The sequence below is a fragment of the Falco punctatus genome (genome assembly GCF_963210335.1).
Source record: "Falco punctatus genome assembly, chromosome: 6".
NCBI lineage: Eukaryota > Metazoa > Chordata > Aves > Falconiformes > Falconidae > Falco > Falco punctatus.
This window is the reverse complement of record NC_137585.1, coordinates 6096294-6122381: the sequence shown is the minus strand read 5'-3', so window position 1 is coordinate 6122381 and position 26088 is coordinate 6096294. Positions and strand designations below refer to the sequence as shown.

The following is a 26088-nucleotide window of genomic DNA, read 5'->3' as shown; positions in this document are numbered from 1 at the left end:
AGCATCCATATAGGCTGGCCAGTTAATTTCGGAAGGTATGTCAAAGAAAGTAAGGTAGAGGATTATGTTATTAGAGCATTACGTCATTAGAGCTACGGTTTGAGGGAGGGAAGAATTTACTTTGATTTTCAGAATAAACTGCCATAGCCTACACATACACATTTGCTTTTATTTTCAAGTTAGCTGGTGTTTCATTCTGTTTTAATTAATCCACCATGGAAGGGAGAATAAAAATTGAAGCATTTTCTTTGATGTTATCCTAGCCTTAATGCTTTCTTTCAGTACCTTCTTCACCACACACATCATGCTGAGAATAAGCATGGCATTCAGAATGAGGATTGTTCTCTCCTGATTTATACAATTGAGGGATATAAAGAATGCAAATGTCGATTTCTTAGGAGTAAAGACCAGTTGGTAGCCAAATCTCCTCCATCTTAAGCCTGCTTTTGATAGTGTTATTAGAGAATCCAGACTCCAATATGGCCATAATTGAAGTGGAAAGCTCACATATTTCTGCCATGAACACCACCTGCAAGTGAATTTCCCCTCGTCTACAAATTAAGGGACCATTCAGATTCTGAGTGCCAGAGATACCTATGGACATGAACTATGGTTCTGAACAACTGGAAAACCAATAAAACCAGGATAACTCTTATCATAACTAACCCCATCATCAGCACATACAGCACCTACACAGCCTGAGAACTGGAGAGCATTGCCCTTGCCCAGGGGGAGCTCCCAAGGGGTCCACAGCTGGAGACGCTGCTGGGGAACGAGCCTGGATCTGCGACCTCCGAAGGCTAGAGCGTGCTCTCCTCACCTCACAATGAGCTTTTTATTTCTATTTGTCCTGCCGGTTAGGAATGGCTTAAGCAAGCAGTAAGAGAAAAGCATTCTTGTCTAGCATACTCCACAGCCTTATGGATTTTAAAAGGCCAGAGGAAAATCCTCAGGATGCACAGATGAGCTGGGCTGCAAGACACTTTAAAAACTAAGCCATTTTGAAATAAGGCTGGTGTGCTGGAAAGCACCAGCTCTGCCTGGATATGAAATAATGCCTGTTTCTGTTCATTGTCTTCCCTTCTCAGGAACATAAAGGCAACGGTGGGTATGAGTTATTCAGTCATTGTGGTTTTTTTTTTATTATTTGGTTGTTTGTTTTTTGTTTGTTTGTTTTAATATGAATCTGGTTTTATTTAGGGGTGAGATATTCACAATATGCAGTATCAGTCTATATTTCATCTTAAGTGTATGGTAAAGCCCATGTTGATTTCCATGGACATAAAGTCATTGCTGACTTTTGAGAAGTCTACCCTACAAAAAACCCCAGAAATCTAAGATAATAATTTAGTGTCAGTATGTATCTGATGCTTACGGATGGTCCTGGCTTTTCTCACCATAAATTTTTCATTTCCTACCAGCTGGAGCTTCTGTTTTCTTCTTCTTTTATAATACGCTTGACTAACAGATGTAGTTACAGACCGAACTGATATAAAGGTACAGAAGTCTAGTGGAGGAAAGTAATTGCCACAGATACTACAGTTAACTGTTCAATGCATACTGGTACCTACATATTTATATAACTGCAATCTGCCAGTAACACAATGTGAATGCAGTTCAAAATATTGCCTGGTATATGTTCAGTCCAAAATCTGCTAGAGGTTTTTTAAAAAGGGGAGGTTTGCCCTAACGGAGAAGCAAGACTACCTAGGATTACTGATTGATGACTTGGGTCTTGGGATGAGAGAGTCAAAATAATTGGATCATCTGAGATAAAACACTGTCTGCAAGAAAAAAAAAAAAAAAAACCAGCTTGAACTGGAAGGACATACACGTGCTTCTAAGGACTACGGACCTTCTGATTTAAACAGCAAGGAAAAAGGTCAGGGCACGTGGTTTTTTCTTCCTCAATTGTCACTTCACTTGCTGCACGGCCTGCTTCATTTCTCTGTGTCTACATTTCCAAACCCTTAAGTAGGAAACGCTAACCATCCCCACCACCAACGCCCCGAGACGGTGTGGTGGATTGTGATCGAGCTGTTTTGCCCTTGCCTGGGGAGGCGGGCTTGCTGGGGATTGGGTATTGTTTACCAAAAACCTGCAGGTTTTCATGTAAAAAGTAATGGTATTACCGGTGATGTGAAACCAAAGGAAGTTTATCTTTTCATGTAGTCACTTTCCAAAGTACTTACACCTACTCTACAAGCCTGCCTTATGCAGTATGTGCATTTTGAAATTAAGTATACGAAGAGGTAAGTCTTCTGATTACATCTACACCACAAGGCAAATTTAATCCTGCCTTATACACTGAGTAGACACTTTGACCTTCAAGAGATGCCAATCAAGACAGAATTTATCTCAGTACCTTTCTCTGCCAAAGTTTTCCACAGTCTTGCTCATGTGTTTTACAGTAATACTTTCTTTTTCCCTGTTCATTAACTATTAAAATAAAATATTCACATGACAGATTTTTGCCTCAGTTTTCCCACAGCAATCATATTTCCTCACCCAAGAGGATGTCAGGAAGCTTCATTAATTGTTTCTGAAACATTTACAACTTTTCATGGAAAAGGTAAAGCATCTGTCTCCTAAAGGAGAAAAATCATTTCCAAATGGATGAAGTATCTCAGGTCCCCTCTGAAGCACACATGAGTTTTTATTCTTCTCTCAGAGATAAAGAATTCAAGACACAGACATTACAACCAGTTTGTCAAGTTCACACTTATTATCCAAAGATCAGAACTTGTGCCTTTCTCCCCTCCAGTTCCAGTCTTTAATCTCAAAGCAATGCTTCTTTGTTAAAATACCTCTGGATACGGTGACGGACAAGATGGTATCTGGATTCAGCAAGTCATCCCACAAGTAACAGCATCAGTGGGGCTTGGCTTCCCCTGGATTTGAGTTCTCTTTCTGTATGACATCCCAGCCATGGGATGTATGACCCCCCCAGCCCTCCCAGCTATGACTGCCCTCTCTTGCTCTACTGCTTCTTCTTCCCTCCTTGCTCCGGCCAGTGCTCACAGCACCGCCAGCTCCCTCCTTACACCCAGCCAGAGCTCCGGAGCCAGAAGCACTGGTGCTTCTCCCAGTCTGGGAATGCGACTGACCCAGCGCAGCCCTCACATGGGTCTCTGGAGCGCACACCACAGGCTCCTTCTCAGGGAAGGAGTAATTTCTGCTTCTGCCTCATTTCTGGTTTCAAAAAAAAAAAAAAAAAACAACAAAACAAACACCTGTAGGAATTCATTCTCCTCGCAGCCTCTACCCTTCTGCCAACCTGGCTTAAAACTAGGTGGTTTCAAGCTAACAAGGGAGAAGAGTGGTCTCCTAGGACTGAGGCAACTTCTCATACCAGTAACTTACCGGTGTGAATGCCCCTGTCACCTTTACCCCTATTTTTCTGGATTCACAGACTGTTATCCGGAGTCACTGCAGGCCATGATGGTCAGCCCGTGTGAAATACAAAGTCCACTTACAGTACAAAGAAATCACCAGCTGGCAGCAGCTCACTTGAGCTGATCTGACATGAGAGTTGCTTTCTTTTTTATTATTATTTTTAAAATTATTTCTTAGAATTCCTTCTAAAAGCTGAATTGGAAGAACAGAAATGTCAAAAATCCCTGTAAGATTTCTAAACAAAAAAACCTAAGCTGAAAGCATCAACAGTTGACGCATTTAGAGAGACATGCTAAAGAAAGAGAAACAAAAAGAAAAAAAAAAATCTTTGAACTTCAAAACGTATCACCAGGGATACCACCAGGGATGGCCACCACTAATTTAAAGAATCTATCGCCTCTTTCCAGAGGGTGCATTTATTTTCTTTCTGCGTATCAGGACTGTAGCAGTATTTCAACACCAGGTTAAACTATTAATACCTAAATGATAGGTTAGGAATGAACTCCACAGGTACGCACTGAAAAAGTTCTCTGCTGCAAACGGAAAAGTGGGGATGGATGCTCAGAAGAGACTGGGGGTATCGCAGGAGCAGGGAAAGACAAAACATGTCAGAAAGCTACATCTTCAGGATGGGAAGCCAGGGGAGTTTCAGGAGGCTCTCGAGCCTCTGTTTGCTGAGAACTTGGATTGATGTACTAAAGCTCTGCAATGATCAACTCCAAAGAATATGCTCAGAGTGAGCTCCTCCAAAGGAACGATTAGCGCCGAGGTACAGACCTGAAAGCAAGAAGGCATCAGAGGAATACTGTTCTGCCTTCATGCAGTCTGAAGTCCTGCCTCCTACATGCCAACCAGACGAGCCCCATATGAAATAAAGATCTATTGGGTTTCACCTGTTCAGGCTGGGATTCCCACACCTGATTCCAGCCCTGCAGTCACCCACCTGCGCAGGGGATGGCTCCAGCTTCCCCCCATCCTGTGATCCCTCGCGCCAGGCACAGCTTGACAGCTCGTCCCCTGGCGTGCCAAGAACACTGCAACCATCGCCCAGGGCTGCGGAGGAGCTGTGCCCCTGTACTACAATACGACTGCGCTGCCCAAGTGTCCCCACTTTCAAAGCCCTTGCAGACGCCGCACGGGCTGTATCAGCCTTACACCGTGGGTCCCCTGCCTCCGTCGGGCTGGTCACACGCGGACTCCTTGGCTATCCTGGCTCACGACCTAAACAATGTATGTTCTCCTAACCCCTCTGCAATGTGACCCTGATGCACAGCTCTCATGTGCTGGCCCTGAGAGCAAAGAGTACATTTGGGGAGCCTTGGATGTATTTCAAAATAGATTAAGTCCTTTTCCAAAAGAAACAGGAACATAAAAGCCTTTGTAATGGAAACAGTGAGACATGGGTTTCAGACTGATCAAGCTGAAGCAGTCTTCAATGCAATCTTTTGTCACAAACGAGCAATATTTTCACTCCCCGCCCTGCAGCAGACCCCTATGATATATTTTATTTCCTTTGCAACTGGCATCAACTCATTTTCCAAAGTCAAATACATCTACCTTCCTTGCTTCTCTCTCTTGGGACTCTTTGAAAGAAAAGGAAAACATCAAGACTAGACTGTGTTGGGGGATTAAACATGTCAGGAGAGAAACAACAGAGAACACAATTATAGGCATGATACATAATACAAAATAAATTGGGGAAAAGGTGAGAAAAAGCAAAAGCATAGCCAAATCATCTGAGAGAGCTGCAGAGAGCATAAATCCCCCTATCATTTGCCCAATCACGATCGCTTGGTTTAGGATTCTGCTGTACTCCGTGTTTCACCACTGTCTATCATTCACATACATAAAACCAATGCTGCTTTGAGCTACACCGCTTGATCATAAAAAGCCTTCCTACCCCCAAACCTGTCCTCCAGCCAGCATATAAATCCCAGGTAAATCTGCCACGCCGTATCACCCCCTCACAGCACTCAGAGCTGCTGTGCCCAAGTACCTTTATCCATCTCACTTCCAGTATAATTTTTGAAGGACTGACTCACACCACCATGTCCTTTACTTCTAAGAGGACCGGATAATTTGCCCTTTGCAGAAGCACCCATTTTGTCTCACTTCCACTCTTCTTGGAATTTCACGAGGTCACATCAATTCTGTGTCACAGCAGAGTATGTGAACTGGTGTGAGGGGGGAAAATCATCATGGAAAGAACAAAAGTCTTTATCAAAGGACATTAGCACTGCCTTACATTTACATTTCAGATGTCATCACACCGTTGGACTCATTCTCTCTCTCTCTCTCACATGCCCCTATGTGGATGTGTTTGTGGCATTTCTCTGCACCTCCTGCATTATTTATACAATATTCTGAGTACAATCCTAAATGGATCCATTCTTCTGCTGCCCTTCAAAACTCCTGCGCTGTTATACCGAAACCTCCATCACTGACCACCTTTCATATCCAAGGTTAAAGAAGCTCTCTGGAACTTCTGTTGGTTTGAAATCTCTACTGCTTCGCAATGAAGAGATTGTATAGTAACCTGAGCGATGCTTTAAATACGCCGAAAAGAAGTAACACCTTTATAATGAAAAGGTGAGCCTTCTAGTGAGAGAGGTCACATCCTCGTAGCGATGTGCAAAGAAATGCTAAAGCCTCATTACTAGTCACAGCTATAGGGAGATCTCCTTCAGCTCAGCTGATAATTGTGTGGCACCAAAGGACCAGGACCACTAAGGCAATTTGTCTGAAAATAGAAACAGCAGAGCAATCTTTCCTCTAACGGCATCACATATTCACAGTTGGCTACAGTATTCTCCATGCTTAACTCTCCACCAAGACCCTACCTTTTAAACAAAAGCAGAAAAAAAAATAGTATCTCCCCATTATTTTATTTTCTCTCAACTGCGCAAAAGGTTTTCCACCTTATTTATCTTTTTCACCTTCACTTTTGAAAATGCTTTATAGCTGTTATGACTTGATTTTCCAATTGATTTTTATAAACTTTGTTCCAATCTGACGACTAATGGAAAAATGTTCTTACGGAAAAACTAAGAGTATGATGTACCAGATTCCATAACTCCTAGAACTTCTGCCTAAGATTACTGACCTAGAATACCTCCTTATTCCTGTACTCATCGATTTTAAAATGTGATTATGGTTATTATGAATTTGTTTTCTAATAGGACTAACCACACTGAAACATTTTCCTTGCAATCTAGAATTTAAAGGCTTTAATGTTTAATGCTTGGGCAGTAAGAGCCATGCTCATTATTTGCCCTTTTCTAATGTCTCACCACTAGCTAAAATTCTGATTAGTTATCCCCTTGGTTTCCTTTACCTTTATTTTGCCCTGAATAGGACACAGTTCTCCAGTACTCAGATCAGCAGGCTAGAAGTTAGGGTCTTTGTTTCTTCTACTTCCAGCAACGCAAGAAAGTAGTTTTGTAGCTGTGTTTTAACGCCTTGTATAAAACCTTCTAGAGAAAGGGTACACCACTTCAAAGTCCTCTGACATGCCAAGAGGAAATATGCTTAAGAGCACCTACAACAACACAGCACTCCCAGGCTCTGCACTACGGCCCTGATTCGGTAAGCACACACCAGGGATGTGGCTCAAGCTTAAGATCACAAAATTAGGACCTAATAACTTTATTAGTATCGAAGCATTTATCTTCTCCCGCCGTTTTCATTCTGAATTGAGATTTACGGTCGTATGAACAAAACCCCGAATACACTGTGCCTGAAGTTATAAACAGCTCGCAGTATTACCCTGCATTGAACCTGTAAGATAGGGCAGATGCGACTAGAGAGAGGTAATGATAATGGTATGATTTTTTCTTTGCTAATGACCTACATGTGTTGTTTTGCTTGAGGTAATTCAACAATTCACACTTTCAGAAACACGTTTTGAGCTGCCTTGGTATCCAGCATTCCAACAGTAATAGACTTTTCCTTCCTTAGCTTTTCCCATCCAGGGTTCACAAGGAGCTGTAGGATACATTAGTTACTCCTCCGCTACTGTCCTGCCTTTGTGCGGGAAACAGACATAAAAAGAGTTTTGCAAATTACTCAGCTGGTCAATGGCCGTAATAGAATCCAGTGCAGGTCTCTGCACCTCCAGCAGCGCACTCAGCAGGAGCCGCACCCTCCAGCACTCCGCTTCAGCATGAAGCTTGCCTTGTTCTTAGCAATGGATGGCTACTTTCAGCGCACAAATGCTGTCCCTGCATCACCTACCATAAATATAATTTAAAAACATATGTATTTGGACTCTTAAAGTCCATCTTTTCAATGTTTATCCTGTGGGTTTTTTTTTTTTTTTCTGGTTTGTCTGGAAAACAGGAGTTCTTTGCAATGCAGAATCTGCACAGGGAGCTGCACCTGTTAACTCTGCAATACCTCAGGGCTCTCTAGTCAACCATCTGCTTTTCAAAATCTATTTGCTATCTCTTGGGCAACCAAGAAGGCATAAAGTATGTTTTACCACCTTAATGCTGAAAGTGATCATTTACACTAGAAAAATATACTAGGCCAGGCAGAACTTTTACTAAGAAAGAAAAATTCCTGGTGGAAAGCAGGGAGGGGCAAGAAGAGGAAGCAAAAGAAGGGAGGATGAAGCGAGAGGAGAGGAATGGGAATAAAACTCACTTGCTTCCAGCAAAAGTCAACTCGATATGCTCTACTTGGACCCGGGGGCTTTGTATTACATATTTCTATAACATGCCTCTATATATCTGCAGAAACAAAAAGATAAAATTTGACAATCTAAACTGAAAAAAGCTTTCTCCAGACATTTTAATGTGACTTCTGGTGTTGAATTAGTGCCTGAAAGATGCATCTTTTGAAAGCATGAAGTATCGCAGCACCACCCGAGGAACAGTCCTGGCCTCTGCCTGTTTCTTCCAGTAAGAGTAGACCAATGGCTGATTCATACTTCCACTATATCACAATTGTGCTTTTGTTTGGCACCTTCTCATCTCTTTCAAGTCACTTGCAGATGGTCTAGAAGCCACAGAACAAACTGTACTTCCTTCCCATGTCAGCCATCCCCATCTTATGGAAACCTTCCAGTTCGCTGCACACAAGGTACAAGGATCCATCTCCACAGATCTCTCTTTTGAATTAAAAAAAACCAAAACAACCCTTTCCATAGTATTCTGTAATCAGCCTTTACCATAACCAGCAGTAAAGAAATAATTTGCACTGCTTCCATCTCTCAATGCACAGAAGTTCATGGAACCCAACTCTGGAAAAGGAAGCTGAGGGACACCGTGGGGACGGGGGGGTCCAAGGGAAATACTTTTGAGAATACTATAATGCAGTTACGTAAGTTGCTGTTATGCCGTCACTTTGGATACTGCAGTCAACCCTGATCACCCTGTCTCAAATAGGATAGAGAAGAAACAAAAAGGGTTCAGAGAGTAAAAAGACTCATTACAGCCCTCAAGAGCTTTCCATGTGCGGAAAGTTTAGAAAAGCTTCAAACTGACAGAGAAAATGAAAAAGACTGAACGTACTGGAAATGATATAAATGTAACTGCACAGAGAAAATAAAATAAATCTGACCTCCCAAGAAAAGAGGCGACAGTCATTAAAACTAAAAGGCAGAACATTAAAACCAATAAAAGGATTATTATTTTTCATCCACACACTATATAATTAACTTGCAGTACTCTGTACCCAAGACATCAGAAAGGCCAAGTTTTTATGAGTTTAAAAAGGACTAATTATTGCCATAATAATAATAACAATAATAAAACCCATTATAATAATGATAAATATATTATAATTATAGAAATAATTAGCATAGCACTGAATAAATAGAATATCCACAATTACGGTACAACAAAGTTCAAGGACTGAAAACTGCCCATGTTTAAAGGCATAGGCCAACTTCAATTTGATATCTATTAAGGAGAAACTGCCCCTGTGGGGAAGGCTAAATCACCATTACTCTTTACGGGGAACTCAGCATTTATTGCTGAAGGACCTGACGCTGGGTTGTGTGATGTTTACTGTGCGGCTTTCTAGAGGGGTTTCTACAACGTGTAAATGCCCATCAGTCAACCCTACCTGATCAGGGTCTGTACGACCGAAATAAAATCCCTGTACAATCAAAGGAACGTCTGTGCTCTTGGGGGTATGTGCTAACTGCATTTATCTGTGAAAGGTGAGATTGTTTTGGCCATTCCTTTTAATGAATGTGATGGTACCGAGAGCAGAAACCAAGAATGACGTTCTGTATGTTTGATTAAAAAAAAACCAACCTGGCGATGTTACTGTTTTGTTATTTGATGAGTAAGATGTGAATAAGGGCCATATGTTAAGGCAGAGCATTCTTAAACCCCTATACACCTCTATGCCCTAACAGAATTTCTACTGTTAGAAAACAAAGTTTGCAAGTGGAATAAAAAATAAAACTTTCTGTGAATTTCAGCCAGCTCACCAAGGTCCAAAGGAGCCTCCTTTCTTACGGATTTCGGTCCACGTTTGGTCTCTGATGTGTAATTTTGGGTCTAATTGTGAGGCAGCCCCTCCCTCAGTGGGGTCATTGAAACAGTTTTTCCCCTTTAAACGGCTGCCTCCTTCCAAACAACGTATAGAAGCTGAGGTATCTTGGAGACTTTCCCACATCAAACTTGCCTGGAAGTGGTCACATTTGAAAAGGAAAGGACTAGGCGACAGGCAGGCGAACTGTCCACAGGCTCCGAGCGGGATCCCAGACATCCCGCATCCCTGGGGAGCCACACCTCGGGAAGCCCGAGGGATGCAGGCAGTGCTGAGTTGCTGCTCTGAGCACGTCCCTTCCCTGTGCACCTCACGGGCATCCCTGCGTGAAGCCAGGCTGCCTGGCCACGTAAGCACACGCGGGCACTGTGCTCCTGCCTCGCATTAAGCTGATGTGTAGCTTTTTAATTAGAGGCACCTCTATAAAAGCCGGAACCCATTTAAACTAAATAAAACTGGGCTGTATACTTTCTCCCACAAGCTTGTTTCACTTTCTTCTACATCGACACGTCTGTGCTGATAGAAAAGCATACACCGCAGCCCAAAAGACCATCTCCACTTCCCCAACTTTTAGACAACAAAGTATAGCTGTGAAACCAGAACAGCAGCTCTCTCAGGAACGGAAAAAAGCAGCAGTCCTGTAAACGACGGACGATCTAAAGCTTCGGAAGAAAATATGCAGTAACATGCACATTCTTACCTGCACAAGTCTGTACCATCAGCCTTTGAGAGCTTTTTTTTACATCTACTCTGTAACGATGCATTTTTTGAAAATGGTTCTAGTGCTCAGGAATGCCAAGAATTTAGGAAGAGAGCCACAGCTTAAGAGAGCAATTATTTGCCAGTAAATACTCGATTTGCTTGTCCTGTGATTTTTCTTCTCCTAACTCGCCCTCCCCGTAATCCGTCTCTTGCTGCGTCATGAGCACAAGAAGTCTTTTCTTCATAACATAACACTACAGTTTGCTATTTTGTTAGCATTAATTAAGAATTCCCTCTACTGGTCATTTTCTATACTCTTACAAACAGCACCTTGAGCCCCGGACATTCGAAGGCAGTGAGTCAGTGTGTGGGATTCAGCCACCGTTTATAAACACCTTTGACCACATTCACCCAGTTTACAATATTCAGGACATCTCAGCTGAATTACTGCTTTGTGTCCAGTTTGTATTCAGATGGGGGCCATATGTTCCTTCATGTATTAGAGCAGAGCTCATTAGCACTGCTGCAGTCACGCCACAGCAAACATTTTTTTTTTCCCCTATCTTGCCTCCATTTTAACCTGATTAAAAACATTTTCTCCAGGGTAGATTTCTGGAAGGGAGCTGCTCAGATCAAAAGTACTGTTAAAATGGATACGTGTAAATTTAAAATTACTTTTAAAATTAAGTAGCTGCTTTTGCTGCAAAAGAATTGAGTTACTATCTAGGATTAAACTACTTACTAAAAGCACCTTCTAAAACCATGGAAAAGCCTTCACAAAAACTCTGTTGCAGCAACCACAAGAGCTAAAGATTCAGTGAGCACACAGACCTAGGGGAAAAAAAAAATCAGTATCCGAGCTCTCTTGTAAGGATTTAGGCACATAACCTATTTTTAAAAAAACATACCTATGTATGCATCTGTGCAGGCAGCATCATACAACTAGATTAACACCTTGCAATAATGGGGAGAGTAGGTGTAGTTAGAAATCTGGATGTGCAAATTGTATTTCCTAAGAAATATTGTGTAGGCAAGTTCCATTCTGCTCAATCTACCGCAGGCAGAGAAATACTATATTTGGTAAAAATTAATAAAATACAGAAGGAGTGACTTGAATCACCCACATTAATTGCTAAATGAAAATCTACATTCTGAAATACAAAATAAGAACACCTTTTTAGGGAACAGAAGAAGAAAAATGGCCCACCTGGGGATGAATGGTATGACAAGGAATCCATGTAAATCCATTTTGGGATAGAAATGCATCGTCTGTCAAAACCAGTTTGAGTCTGGCTACTTCTTACATGAGTGAAAACAACTTGTGGGCCCAAAATTGAAAATTTACATCCCATCATGGACACTTCACTACATTTAGAAGGACTGTGTGCATTTCGTATGATGCAGCGATATTGTAGAAAAACATGGGATTTCCACAAATTCAAACCACAGGATGATAAAATGCAATAATAATTCCTCACACACAGATATGCATTCTGAAATACCATGTTCTGAGCACAAACGGCACCAGGGGCATCAAACATCCCTAATAAAACACATTCATGTTATGTATATCCCATGTATCAGCTGTTAAAAATCAGACAAGTTAGAAACATGCCTAAAAACCCCAGTTATCTTTGGGATTCTTGTGCATATGTATTTTACAGTGCTACACGCCCAAATGGATTGGTAGTTCATATTAGAAATTATTTAACTTTCCTCCCAACGCCTTTCAAACAGGAGAACTTCCCAGTGCCCGGGTTGGGTCCGTCCCGTGCCCTTTGATGTAAACAACAGTTACCACAGTGGGTTTCAAGACGACCGCAATAGACCTGTTCTCCAACGGCCGTTTGTGAAGGAAAGTCTTTGGAAAAACACTAAACTTCAGTATAAACAGTTACATACTAATCGTATGTAAGACAAATTAATTGTTTTCCCTTAGGCTTTGACTTAAAGTGACATAAACAAAGCATTTCAGAATTAAATCTGACTATTGTCTAGTACATGTTATGTATAAATTAAGAAAAGGGTAGAAAGGAGTAGATCAGTCTTAGAAGGTACTTTCAGGTCAAATTTTCAGTATTTAGAGGAGAATCTGAAAATGAAACTTTAAATCAACTTTAAACAAAATTAGAGCAAATTAAAGAAAATGAAAGTGACAAGTGTAATTCTGCTGTCGTAATTCTGCTTGGAAGTGAAAAATAAACAGTATCAACAAAAATAATTTTAATAAACAACTGTAAGCAAGCAGAGTTTGTTGTAGTATTCTGTAATAAATAATTCTGAAAAAAAAGGATAAGGGCTGCTGCTTTTTTTGTTGTCTTAAATTACATACTATCACATTAATACACTAATTTCTCTTTGCACAGCAGAGCTTTTGAAAGAAAAGCTGACACACTTAATAGGAACAACTGGGTTAAATGGGAATTTACTGGATAAAGTCAGAACATAACAAATTCTTACTTATCCAGTGTAATTAATGTAAAATTATACTCTTCTCAACAGGGACTGCACGGTAAAAGGGATATCTGGTTTGTTTAGGAGGTGCCTCCATCAACTGGATTTTTTTTTTTTTTTTTTTTTTAACGCTCTAAGCAATCAGCTAGTAGAGCCAGACATTGTCCTCAGGTAACCTCACGCAGCTGCCTCCAGTGCAAAACGCTGTCACTTCTCAGACTTCAGACGCCGTGATCCGCTTCCTTCCTTCACGCTGGTCCCCAAGGGACGCCAGCCAAGCGCCCTCGTCCCTCCTCTCCGCGCAGCCCGGGGAGGGAGCGCTCACGTGGCACGATGCTTGAGCAGCGGGGCTGAACGCGGCCCTGCGTCCTGACGCATGCGTGCCGGCAGGAATCCCTTCCAAATCCAGCTGACAGGAAACCCGGTATGTGGTCACGCGAACTTTTTAACCTCCCACTTGTTTTCTCCCCGCTTGCAGCACCTATTTGCTTTCGCTTTCAAAGGTATTTTTATTTTCTGAAGCCAGACAGGCATTCTGGGGGGATATTTCTAGCAGGAAAAATCTCTCTCAAAACAAGCTGGTGCTTTTTTTCTGTGTCACAAAGGCTCCCGGTGCTAACAACTCCATCCCATCTCCCCAGTCAATCCAGCCTCAGTGTTACCTGTGTAACACGTACCACCACCACTACGCACTAGCTACAGCTGAGCATCTTTAGCTACTCACAAATGAATAAAGTAGGACTCCAAACAATAAAGAAAACATGAATTTTAAGGACAAGAGGGAAAAAAAAAAAAAACCACCAGCAAATTAAGCCCACTGTTACCTACGTGAACCAAGTAACATAAAAGATTCAACTGGTCCAGAACAGTTAAAAATTCAGCTGCTCAACATTATGTCTTTATCCAGGTAAATTCCTACTGAAATCAACAGCCAAGCTTCTGGTCAGTAACACTGACACAAACCTGAGCCCCTACTACTAAACCCGACACCGCTAACACCGGTTTACCCAGCTGTGAGGGTGCCCCAGACCCGACCCAAGGCAGCGATGCCCTAGGGAAGGCTGCCCAGGTGACCAGTAAGAAACAGCTTGCTATGGGAAGCTGCCTCCTGGCAGGCACCAAGGTCCCCTGCCGCCCAGCACAGCTCTGGATAAGGCCCTCGGAGGCGATACACACCCTTGCTGTTTCCCATTAGCAGTATTAGGAAGCTACAGAGATACACAATGACGTGTGTTGCAGTCCAAGCATGGCACGTGAACTTTTTATCTTGCTCTCTAATCCAAAATGATTTTGCCACTGAATAAATCTTATAATCCGTTTCCTGTACGCATTCAACAATAGATTGTTCCACAACACGACAACGTGATATAACTTAGGGCTGGCACGGAGGTGTAGTTTGCATGAGCTAAGTGACAAGGGAATTGAGGGCATCAGTGAAGAGGTTGCATTCGTGAATGGTTCATTTCCAAACAGTGGTGGCTACAAGGGCATTGCATTCGCTTGGCTGGTTTCTGATGGGGTTTCCTGCCTACCTCTGCTGAAAGTTGCTTAAAGTTGCTGAAGAAAAGCTGGCCAGGTATTTTGATAGAAGATTCATTCAGAAGAGACTTAAATAGTCCAGGTGCTAAGCAGTCATCACTGCTGTACCGTTCCAGTCTCTACTATTTCTCATTTTTTTGTTTGTTTTAGACATCTCCATTTAAGAGTTCACACAGCACACTTATTTCCAGCTCAGATTAAAAAACCCACCAGGAAAAAAAACTGTAATACTTTATCCTATCAGACTAGTAACGCACATCTTATGTGCCACTTACATCAGAACTGCTTTCTCCCAGTGAATGGTGGATAAAACTGTTCTAGGCTGCAGCCGATGGAACTGGAAACTTTGTCTTCCTCTTTGTATCTGGGGCACATACCATCAGCCTATGTGAATAAGGCTACAGCAAAAAATTTAAAAAGAAGGGCATCACACACACTAGCATTTGCATCATCATGCATCATCATTTGCATCATGAATCACAGAAAAATCGCTACACTGCAGCCCTAAAACAACTGCTTTCACCCTGCAGAAGGGATCAACAACTCCAAAGTAAGGAGCCAGGCTGGACCAGTTCACTCACAGCATCCTACCGGGGTGGGCAAAGTGTGCAGGAGGCTCCTCCGGGACGCCAGCCCCGCTCAGCAGGGAGGGAGACGGGGACATTCCCCGCAGCAGCTGCGGATGAGGTGTGCTCAGGAGGGCCCGCCGTGATCACCCTGAAGCTCAGGTGCCTTCCCGGTGGATCTCCAGGACCACGTGCCAGGAGGTAAATGTGGTGCAAACTGGGCACCTGGCCCACATGGGCGTTTTGCAGGGCTCGCTATCAGCTTCAGAGTGCAGGTTTATCTTCAAAGGACCTCTGCCCCATGGAAATGGCATCCCCTTCCTTTTACAGCCGGGGAACAGGTTTATTATTGACTTTTCCAAGGTTACTGAGCCAGGGTGGAGAAGAGAAGCTGGATCTCTCCTGGTCTGCTGATCAGAGCCTCGCAAAACCCAAGCAATCCTCCCTCCAGCTTCAAGGCCACGATGTCTGTGGTTTAGTATTTTCACAGGGGGCATAATCTGGGCAAAAGCGAGGATATGCGAGACTGAAAGAAACCCTCTTGTTTGATCTTTGCGGAAACTTTAGCTCTGAATAACCTTGAGGCAACAAGAATAATGAAAAACATGATTTTTACTGGCAAGTTTAACACACGAGGTTTGAAGGTCATCAAAGAGGTTTTGTCTCCAAAGTGAGAACTGGTATTTTTACACCATACTTCCAGCACCATGGCTTTAAATTATCTCTGTAAAGATGGATACAAGTGGTTTGTTTACCAGGTTAGGAATTAAGAAAAAAAACGACCCAGACTTAAAACTTACCTTGGCTTAATTACTCTTAACATTTTATTCATTTAATCAGAGGGAAAAAAAAGAAATTAGTTTGACTTTTTTTGACAACAAAGTCAAACCAACTGGAAAATTCACCTCCTACAAGAAATGTTCAAAGGGAAAACTTTGGATAGGAATAAGTTAGTGAAATGTTTTCAGCTGCAGACACAACTGTGTTGTAATGAAATCTTATATTCTCTTTGACCCGCTACCTCTCCTTCCCTCCAAAAGACAGGGAAATCTGTCGGATTTGAGCATTGGTTTTGATCAACTCCTTTCCCATAGGAAGGGGCACTACATGGGATACAGACATATAAAATCACATGCCTGTGAATTTACTTTGTGGACTAACCGCACACAAATAAAACATGAAAAAAGTTAGGTTAAGGTTAGAGAGTATGTCTATTTTTTCAACTTCCCCCCCCCCCCCCCCCCCCCTTCCTTCCTTAATACGTGTTGTTAAGGCAGCTAAGTACTCTCACAGAAATAAGGATTACTGGAGATAACTGTAAGTTTCTTTCCAATTGTACGAGAAGTCAGCAGCAATGCCAGGAACGACCGGAGCTGCAAGGTCCTCATTCCACACCTCCCTGGCTCTTTTCTGGGGCCCCACTGGTTTTTCTGTAGCCACTGGGAAACATGGGAAACAGTGATTTTTATATCTAGAGATCAAAGGCGCAGAAGCTGTTCTCTGAGGACACGAAGTCCTAACACAAGCTAAAACTAAACGCTCCTAAGTTGTTCACTGTAGGGAACTTGGAAAAGGGACTTTGTTTTGCACCATTTCTAGTGCTCTGCAATCAAAAGATCTCAGGGAATGCAGAAAGACATACACATAAGTTTATGTTTGGGAGAACTGTTTGGGGCCTCATCATAACATGGTATTATATATAAAAGTATTAAAGTAGACATAGATGATATTTCATAACAAGCTTCCAGTTTTATTTGGTTCTACTTAATCACGCATTTTACTGCGGCCAACGGCATTCTCTCTGGTCTCTTAGACAGTGGGTTTCATGCATTCTTGCATATATTTGAACTTTTGGTCATTTTCCAAACATTCACTGCTAGTATCCTAGGCAGCCATCACTGGGTAGCGATATGGGTCATTCTAGTTCAGAATAAAAAGGAGATGAGTGTGACTGATCCTTTCTCTCAAGGCCAAATCTCATAACAAATCATCTGGAGAACTGCCAACAACTTCAATAAGACCAGAAATTGTCCCTACTGTTATCTAAAAAACTTCATCTGCCTTATGAGAAAACCAGGGTGCAAATTCTCTAGCCAGACTAGATTCATTCTCCTACAGACTCGGAAAAGGAAAATCAGACAAAAGAGCAAAGGGAGGGACAGTAGTCTTTACTGATGCTTGTATGTTATTGCTCATCAAAGTCCAAAATAGATGGAGAGAAAGTAGGGGAACGTGAGCAGTGTTGCATCGGTTCTTTCTGAGCAAAAGTTTGGGGTTTTTTTTGTAGTACAATTAGGAATACGTTTTATTATATAAATAATATATATAATACACATTAGAATAATATAGAGATATAGTACAGAGTTGTTCTTGTCTTAATCCTTTAGACTTTGTTCCCAGCGGAGTGAATGGAAGAAGATAAAGGTGGAATATAAAATACTGAAGTTCCTTTTTGTCAGAAAACTAAAGGACAAGGGAGAAAGACCTGTGCTTTTGTTCCTTTTTTTTTTAATTTCATGCTACGGAAAAATGGCAGTATGTCTATATGAGCATGCACGTGCATGTATGTATGTTGGATTTACTGGAATGGCAAGGAAGAAAATGAGTCAATCTCAAAATAAGCCAAGAATCTGGGGCTTGAATTCTCTGACTTCAATAGTGTTGCAGGAACTTGGAATGGGACAGATACTGGCATATTGCGTCTTTCTGTGAATGAGAGCTCAACTCTACAGCTTTACAGCATCTCTGTTCCTGAACAGCAAAACACGCCGCTCCTGAGGCACATCTGAAGACCTGGGACGTGACCAGCTATTCCTGACCTCTCCCTTTCCAATGTGCAGCGTCACCCCCTTGGATGCCTGGCCTGCTACTGACCTGAACTTTCATAATAGGCTCATGTTGACAAATCACTTTGAAATGAGATCAACACAGATACACAGCTCATGCTACGACACAGACAGAAAGGAATTTTCAAAAGCTGGTGAGCACAGGAGATAAGCAGGAGTAGCATACATAAGGGGAGCTATGTGTTTGGCTACCATCTTCAAGTACTGCATCACGTTATCAAAGCATCTTTTTTATCTCTCTTTTCATAATAGCCTATAAAATTTTGGTTTGTTTTTTGTTTTGGGTGGTAGTTTTTTGGTGAGTTTTTGTTGTTTTTTAAACTAATCCTATACTTTCAGTTCTATTACGCAGCTACCTCTAAGCCAAAAGACAAAGGCAGATGGAAGGTGACAAGAGTTTGAAAGGACTATTGAGAACTAAAGAATTTCAGTCTTCAGCTTTGGATCCCATAAGCAGCCCTTTCAGCAAAGCTACCTCGTCTCATTGCTCTTTACGTTAAGGAGTAAATACTTAAAGCGATAATTTAACCACAGAATGTTTGTGTTAAACAGGGGCCTCCTGCTCTCTAGTTTCTATAATTTACAACAAAGAGTTTATTAAACACAACTCTTTCTGTCTGACATTCAAATCCATCTCTGCAACACACTCTCCTCTGGATTTGTGCCACTGAACGAAATGCTTCAGAAAAACAAAATAAACCAAAACCCTGCTGTGGAAACAGGACAAATCTAGTTTCACATCCCCTGCAGAGAGAGAAACAAGACGGAAGTAAAAAGCACCAAATGGAGCTCATAAAGCTTCACTCTGATCTCAGCCTCCACATTCTGGCAGAAAGCACTACCTAAGAGATGTGCTCTGCTTCAAGTGAGAACAGCCTCTGATTGCACCACCAGCACAAAAATATATTGTCTGTGAACAATTATCCTGAACAAAGTCTGAATAAGGGAAATCTGACTACAGAATAAGGGGAAATGTGGTGGGAGGCAGGCGCATTGCCCCCCTCCCTTGCCATGGCTGTATCTTGCACGCCAGCCATCTGTAGTAGCTGCGACTGTGGTCCATGGGCTCCACTGAGCCGCCGTTCCACCACCTGCACCGAGGTGAGGTGGCGGTCGTCCTGCCCATCAGAAACTATCCACCACAGGAGGGTAGTAATTTGGGTCCTGTACCAGTTTCTCACTTTAGGTGCATTTTATCACAGGTAGCTGCTCCTATTCCTTATTCCATACAGCAGCACATCAGTGGAAGGATACCCATTCTAACCCACAGGTGCCATGTGGAGTTAATGGGGCTAGCATCAAAATTCACTAGCTCTTTCTCTTTCAACTTAAAACCAAAAATAACTTCTTTGTTTGGAAGTTGCTGCCCAAAATAGGCACAGATTCTGAACCTTTTGAACCCAACACGACATACCTAGAAAGAGAAGGATGCACACCTGGGTACACTCTACCTACATTCCTGGATGCTGGGCATCTCCTCTTTAGTTACACCTTTGAGGACAATCAGCAACTCAGAAAACTTGTGTTGGGACAGGAATCTGTTTTGTGTTTTTTCCTTTTACCCAGCATCCTCATGCAGTTTGGTACATATACATGCGGATGGTAAAGGAATGAAAAACCACACAGCCAGATACAGGGAGGCCACCTGGTGATCAACCAAGCTCTTATCTTGCCTGTACTCTTAAATTCAGGTAGGAATCAGCTTTTTCTGCAAAAGAGCACAGCAGAGTGCTTTGCCCAAATACAGGAGATTCCGTAACACAACACATTGCTGACAGCTTTCATGTGACCCCCAGATAATCACATTACTTCTGGAACTTCAAGTTTGGTTTATTAGTGTACTGGGCACTCTTGTCTATATTTCTCATCGGGGATTTACAGCAAGAACATCTTCAAATCCTGTGCCACAGGATGGTCCCTGTTTTAGACATTAGTCCTTTATTCCATTTGAACGACAATGTTCTGACGTGGTTGAGGGTTTTTTTCTGTTGTTGTTTGTTAATTAATTCATTTGAGACTATTCTAAATTTAAGAATTTTCATTTTAATACATTTTTGTGTGTGGGTATATTAGTCACTTTTAAAGTTGCGTACAACTGTCACTGATTTAAAGTCTTTGTTAACGTACATAAACAAATCTGTCTGTATTATGTATGCACGTATATGTATGTGAGTGTTTTATGAACGTATATATAAAAAAAACAAACCAAAACCCCTTTCCAGCTGCATCTTCCTCCCTCCTCCCTTCTCCATTCTGAGCAGGTTCCTGCTATCAACTGATGGAGTGTGCTCACTCTACACCTAGAGCTATAATTATTTTGCTTTAATTTTACAAAACCTTTTGTTCCATTCCCACGAGCCCACCTGATCCTTATATTACACTTGCTCTATTAAAACACTCATGCAGAACAAAGCACAGTTGTACTGATTCATAAGTAACTCACACCCCCTCCCCCTTCTCTTTTTCTTCCTACTAGGCTCATACATCTTACTGCAGTTTCACGACACCATCCCTGATGCCAGTCCATGGTCCCATTTTTGCCTTCCCCCCGCTCCTTCTTTCTTTTAAACCATTATTTTTATGTGCTTAGGGTCCAATTACACTATTGTGTGCTGTTGTTTTGAATTGCTGTTGTTCTCATTCATTTTATGTTCTGCTCTTTGGCACGATAACAGATATAGTGCAGAGGGTGTTATGGAATTTATTTGTTGTAATCAGACTCTAGGATTGTTGTTTATTATTATTATTCATAGAGTACCAGCACTAAGGCTAGCCCTACATTTTTTCCAAGGCGAGCAGAGGACCAAGTGGCCAGCAGTCCCTGACCCCACCTGCAGTAGCTTAGGTCAAGGTGATGACTATCACTTGGGCATGGTCCCCATGAACCACCAGGCTTTACAGAAGACCGAACACACCGACACCTGTAACAGGATCTTCACAGAGGCACCAGACATTTCAGATTTAAAAAAAAAAAACAAACCCCACCAACCCACCTCTCATCAATTATTGCTGAAAAATGGAAGGACAGAGCACGGCTCACCAGCAAAGATGGGAACAGTAGAAGGGCTGCATCATCTATTTGTCCTGTACAACTTCCTTGAGCTGAGGCAGCCTTCATTTTCTGGCTTATAAAGCACCAAGCATATTGTTAAGACTACGTAGCAGATAAATAATAATCAGCCAGAACAGCGAGCAGTGGGTGCGTATGGAGAAAGCACAAATAAGAGCAAATAAAACGGAGCCATCCGTAGCCGTCTTCTCAAGCTGGGGAGCAGGACGTTTCGCAGTGCCCTGAGCACTGCAGGCGGTGGGGCGAGGACAGACCAGGTGAAGGTGTGAGAGAAGGCAAGAAGGGGAAGGAAACTGGAGTCTGCCCATGTTTTTCTGGGCGACGCGTAACAATGGTGCACACCAATGATTTCTAGCAACGAACGAGAATAACAGGGAAAAAGGAGAATGTGGCAAGGCACAGAACAAACACGACTAAGGGCTACAAACGAAAGTTGCAATTTCCCAAAGAATACCCGTTTTGCACATTTTATGTAGTATGTCAAATCTATCAGATTTTCTCTTATTAAATCATCATTCTACAGCAACAATCATTCTCTCAATCAATCCCCCGTGTTAACAACTCTTAGTAATGACTAACTTGGCAGGAACTGATGTTTACCTATATTTTAAAGTCCTGAGCACTGTTCTCTATTTTTTAGATATTAAATTTCCTTTACATTTTCTCTCTTATTTTTTAACCTGTTTTTAAAGGATGGATGCATTCAATTGGAAAATAAAGTTTTGTAGCACACACACACACACAGATTATGTTAGCTCAGGAAATTGGCAGTGGGATAAGAACAAAACCATTCACCTTCTGATTGCTGATTCAGATCTAGCCCAAGTGAGATAGTCACAGAAGCTATAAACCTCCCATGGTGGCTTTGTGATTTGAGATTATTTTTTATGAATCTCAATCCACCTTGAGGCCAAGAACCAGAATCACAAATCCACTGCCTGAATGAGCATTAACCGACATCGTTGAACACATGAACAGAGGAGGTGCCAAAAAGCAAACTGGTCCTGGAGACAGACTTCCCACCTTATCCTGGAACTGATCATTAAAAAACCAGGGTGGGTTCACACAAGTGTGGAGCGCAAGGAAACACATATATATCCCATCTACTACACAGAGAACAAGCCAACTCACCTGTGGTCACAAGCAGCTAGGAGCTGCAGCATTTACCTGACGTGGGAACTGGTTCTCCAAGACTTGAGCAGTCCTAACCTTCCCTAAAACCAAAAAGGTCTCTTATGGTGTGCTCCTGTATCACTTCAGAGCTGAGAAACAGGGAGGGTAGGAAGAGAGCAGAACAAAGCCAAGGTTTTCCATCGTCACTCCCGGGGAGGCAGCAGCAAGCCTATGCACTCCTCATCCCTTAAAATCCAAAGGCCCACAGAGCAGCTGCAGGCTTTGGTCATTCCTTGGTCCTTCTTGGCTTCACTTTTCCTGCCTAGGTAGGAGGAACAAACGAGGTGTTTAATTTTGCAGAAGACCAAATCTGAGGAGGGCTCTGTGGCACTTTTTATTTTATTTGGAACACGACTGATTAACAAAGCTATTAGCAAAGCTATTTCACTAAACAAACATCCTATAGCATAAACAAAATAGTGATGCTCAGGCATATTTCCCATGGCTCTCTCTTTTAGGAAGCATGAATCATTAAAATCACTTGGGAATTAGCTACTCCAGCTTCTTTCCTTAGATACATTTGCTAATCTGAGGCGGGTAAAGGTCTCAGGACCCAAGAGCAGAATTAAGTTTTTCCACACTCTGTGCTAAATTGCAGCCAATACAAATCCCACCTTCAGATATGCACTTCAGTGCTTCGTTGTTACGTTTCGTTTCACACTTGTGATCTTTATTCCTCAGAAACAGGAAAAACGCACAGCTGACGAGCCACGTTTGCATGCAACTTGAAATTGTTCCTTCAGTGGCTGTTGCTTGGACGTGCACTTGACTATTCAAAGGCAAGTGAGGTGAGAAATGGAGCTGCATTTTAAATGGCCAAGTACTCCTAATTTTACACAGGGATTTTTGAAAGCAAGTAGTTATCTTCACAGTTTTCAGAGACACCACTGGAAATATTCACGTACACAACAAGAAAAAGTTGGCGGGAAGCTCAGACATTTCCCCCTTCCTTTGCTCTTCATTATTTCTTTCTTCTTTTCCCTTTTTGTTAATAAAAGGGAAGATGCTTATGAATGAAAAATGAACAAGTGTAGGTTTGATGGTCTCTGTCCAAAATAAAAGCTTTAAGAAGGGGTAGCCTTAAAAGTTGTAAAGGATACTTGTAAATACATACACACATGTAAATGCTTTTTATCACAGCAAGTTCCAGTAAAATGTGTAAAAAATTCTAAATTTAGCTAAGGAGATAGTAGTACAGTGAAGTTCAGCTGATAAACTGGAAGAAGCAGACAAACAATAGCGAGTAAAACTATTAAGAATTTTTTTGGGGGAATCATATTTTATATGAATTTAAACTTAGGATCTGACACAGAGAATGATGACTTAATTTAGGAGTTTTAAGGTTAAAAATGCTGATGCACCGGGGCACTTCTCACATTGATGTGATGTGATTGTCACAGTCTGATCAGTGAATCCGGATGCTTAGGATTCTTGGTCTCTGTGGAAGCTCAGATCCTTCCTCGGAGCTGGTTTAGTTTGGTAAGTGACACGCTGGGCTTGCAAGCACTGGCATTGAGCCATCTTCAGCGACTACACGCACATTGGAATCAGATCATCGTTTTAGGTACCGAGTGACCACAAGCTGAGAGTCTTTGCCAAGACTCAGAGGATGCAGATATTTACCATGACATTCCCACGACAAGGTGTTCACCAGTATGGACAGTAACACACCAGTGGGGGGGGGGGGGGGAAATAAACCACAACCAAAAAAACCAAACAACCCTCTTCAGAAATTTCCTACAGGAGAAAGTCTCAGATGAAGAAAGAGTAGCCAAAGTGAAGATGTCATCACATACACTTACTAGATTTGGCCTTGACATGGTATCTGAACCTAGAGCAAGATTTGAATTTTGCAATTAGCTTTACATGTCCCAATTAGTTTCTCAAGCTGCACAGAAAGCCGAGGAAGTTCACTTTAGGCATATAAAAGGAGATAATAGTAAACTTTTGAAGGAACATTATAGGGAATAATTGTGCTCTGGAGGATTTATTTATTTACTAATGCAAACAGTACACACTGAGATAACATCTGGCAATGTTTATTACAATGAAATCCAATCAATACTTCTGTCTACTGCAGTATCTGTCCACAAAATAGTCATTCCGCCTGGCACCCACAAGCAATACTCATCTGTCTATCATAGTAGCCTTCGTCAGCAAAAAGGGAGGTTGTCACCTTAATCCTTCTATTTGAGACCCAAGAGAAGACAACGAATTACATGTACCCAGAGACAAGAACCATGTGGAAAATTGAAGAGAAATTTAGAGAGAGATGCAGCTTGCAGCATGCATTGCAAAGAGCACACAATTCATCGCTACAGGATGTCAAAATGCAACAGATCCCAGATCTTTTTTCTCGTGCCTCAAGGAGTTTTAAATTTAGGATGATCCATTAGTTTTGCTGCTGAGCTACCAGGCCTTTTGTGGCATTTTAGAGGTACAACTAAAGGCAGAAATTTTGATTTCTCATTTCCTTTAAGTCAGAATTCAGAAAGAAGTTACACTGAACCTTCCTACATAATTAAAAAGCCAAAAATACATTTGTTTTGAAAATTCGGTGAATTAGAATTTCCAAGTAAGCCCCTCCATCTTTTCTATTTCTATATTCACATTATTGCATGTCACTGCAGAAAAACTAGCAGTGTTCTGCGCAACGAAAAATGTCACCAAGCATTAGCTTAGTGCTTACCGAGCCTTCACCTTCCTTAAACCTAAGTGTCTCTTGCAGTCTAAAAAACTGATTGATGTGCAGTAAGACATGCATTATTACTTAAGATATCATGAAATTAGGCAAAAAATAACAAAAACACACAAGCCAAAATCAATTAGTATTTTTCCTCCCTACTCTTAAAACTGCTATAGTTTTTGTTGAAACAGTCATTCCCAGAGAAAAATTATTAATCTCATTAATGTGACTATATGCAGAATAAATGTATATTTGCCCCTATTTAATTATACATTTTGCTGGCTCACTGTTCAAGGCATTTCTATTTGTAGAGGACCTAGAGGTAAAATAAGACCTTCTGTGCCACACCAAGTCCCGAGGAATGAGCTATGTTCCGAAATTACCGTGGTGATGCGTTACCTTTTTCCCCTAAAAACTTCTCTTTGACAAGATAATTGGCATTGTAGTTACGAAGTCTGGAGAGCAAGGGGAAGGAATCTGCTTTGCTCTCGACTGGTCTAGATCTACTGGGCAGAGGAGAGCACATTTAGTTTGGCCATTAAACTGGGCAGCCACAGCAAGCACAGCACCACCAAGGATGCGACACCTATTTCTGTAATCTGTGTCAGGTAAGATCTGCGTTAGGATTTTTTGTTTAGCTTCTTACAGTTTCTTGCCCTCCACACCATCAATATCTTACTACAACCCAAAGGTCCTAATGGCGTGGCCATTAGGAATGAACTGGCTAAGAATTCTAACGGAGGTGCTAGGTTAGCAAAGTGGTGAAAGACACAAAACCAGACCTTCCAAGCACTGAAATTGGTGAAAATCCCACTAAAGTAAATGGAGGTCCTATGTAAAGAGCAACAGTATTGTCCACCTTTACTATTCATTCATTGCTGTCAATTTAGCCACATGAATTAGTGCTAGACTTGCAAATACAGAGGCTATTTGACCCAGCTTTAAGGGAGAAGACTGAGGTTTCAAATGGGCAGAACAAGCTCCGTTATTTTTTCTGTACTTAAGCAAATACAGGCTCCATTCTGAAAGTTCGCAGCACTGAGAAAGTTCAGTGCAGGAGCTTCCACTGGCACACCAGTGCTGCAGCAGACCAGAAAAGCACAACCAAGACGGAGACTGCGAATTCTACACCTGGTTTCAGTGCAAGCAAAA

General features: G+C 41.8%; 1 protein-coding gene and 1 long non-coding RNA gene across 2 annotated transcripts in view; one reads left to right on the top strand and one right to left on the bottom strand.

The window, feature by feature from the left end:
- Window positions 1–26088, bottom strand: part of ZBTB20 (zinc finger and BTB domain containing 20) — a 518279-nt gene that overhangs the window by 310243 nt on the left and 181948 nt on the right. The window lies entirely within an intron of this gene.
- On the top strand, window positions 13388–23929 carry LOC308066437. The gene is made up of 2 exons (XR_013929156.1): window positions 13388–13480; window positions 17549–23929. It is a non-coding gene; the product is annotated as an uncharacterized lncRNA (long non-coding RNA).